The sequence below is a fragment of the Chrysochloris asiatica genome, unplaced genomic scaffold (genome assembly GCF_000296735.1).
Source record: "Chrysochloris asiatica unplaced genomic scaffold, ChrAsi1.0 scaffold00042, whole genome shotgun sequence".
Lineage (NCBI taxonomy): Eukaryota > Metazoa > Chordata > Mammalia > Afrosoricida > Chrysochloridae > Chrysochloris > Chrysochloris asiatica.
In genome coordinates, this window is record NW_006408560.1 from 18,283,616 (window position 1) to 18,285,450 (window position 1,835).

A 1,835-nucleotide genomic window follows, 5' to 3' on the forward strand; every position below is an offset into this window, starting at 1 on the left:
GTTGTTGTTAAGTGCCATTGAGCTGGTTCCGACTCATAGGGACCCTGTATAGGGTTTCCAAGGAGTGGCTGGTGAGCTTGAACCACTGACCTTATGGTGTAAAGCAACCTTGCAGTCCAGCTCATTAATCCACAGAGCCACACCAGGACTCCTATTATTCTTCTCTACCTCTCCCGATTTTGGAATGCTCTAGTTCTCTCTGTGCTTAGACTAGAGAAGACCATGGGGGAAAATGCTTAACTGACAAAGTCCTTACCCAGAGCTGGCTGGCTGAGCAGTCTCTATTGGTAATCAACTCTGGGAGCCGAACTACTGCTCTATGAGCTTGATTTAGCAGAGAACTCTGGCTTACTTCACAGCTCTGGTTTGCAGTATTATATCCAGGCACTCTGAGTCTGGAGGAGTAGAAGTTTAGCACTTTGATGGAACCCTGTGGGAGTAAGTTAAAACATGAGAGATCCTTCTCCCATGACCTATATTTTTTATAGGGCCCTTATATAATGACATAAACCCCTGAGCCTTCCATGCTAGCCTCCTGGGGCTGCTGATGTGCTCTCTCAGGAAGGGAACGGCCATATGGGAAGTTCATTAGCCAGTACTTCTTTATCATCTATTACCTTGCCACAATAATAAAAACTAACAGTCTAAGTTAAGAGAGAATTCTGTATTCTCAGTGCAATGATTTTCTTCAGTAAAAATAATAAGTGGCCTGGAAACTCTAGGTTCAAATCTCACTTCTTGTGCTGTGTGACTTGGGATAAAGCATATATCTTTCAATTAAGACAGAACATTTCTAAAATGTTTCTGGCCTTCTTGGATCCTGGGGGAATTGTCAAGATCATAAATGCTATTATAGCAGAGCCTGGTCCTTTCTGTCACTCATATCTCTAGCAGCTTTTAGGATCTTCCTTTTAGTGTTATCTTCCTCTGAACAGAGTCCTTTTTCAGGATCTTTGATATCAACTCCAAATGTTATTCAGTCATTTAGGTGACATTGGTCATCTCATTGATGATTTTATTTTTCATATTTAATAGAAGAAAATATTATTTACTCAGAAGATTTATAGTAAAGTGAAAGTGATAATGAATGGGAAAAATGTTTTTGTTTACTACCTACAGTCTATTCTTTTATTTAAAAAAAGTTATTATTGTGATTTGGATGAAAGTTTATAGAACAAATTCATTTTTCATTCAATAGTTCATACACATTTTTATTTGTGGCACGGATTGCAGCTCCCCTCCCCCATCACAATGTAGCAGAATTCTTCTCACTTCCTCCATGTGTTTTCTGTTTCCATTGGTCCTTGCCTACCCGTTCCTGCTTTCTGAGCTTCATCCCTGGATAAATTTGATCTGTGATTTATCCTTGGGTAAATTTGATACCTGGTTCATTTGATCATATACAATTTATTATTCTAAGGAATGCACACTCCCCACCCTTGTCCCAACCCCCAATCTTATTGTTCATCTTATGAATAATAATTTTCAATCTATCATTTGACTGAAAGTTGAACCACAGGAATAAGTTCAGTTCCAGGTCTGAAAAATGTAAGGGCCATAGTCTCAGGGGTTCACCCAGTCTCTATCACCAACACATTGGTCATTTGTATGATTTTGAGCTTTGTTCCACATTTCTTTCCCACTCTATCAAGAAACTCTTAATGTAATCCCTTTCAAAATAGTCAGCAGCAGTAGGCGGGTACCATCTAGTTCTTCTGTTCTCAGGGTGATGGAAGTTGGGGACTATAATGTATTCTCTGAGAGGATTGAAATATCCGTTCAAAATAGAGATTTTCAGATTGAATTGAAAATGAGAAACTCTACACTACCTATTT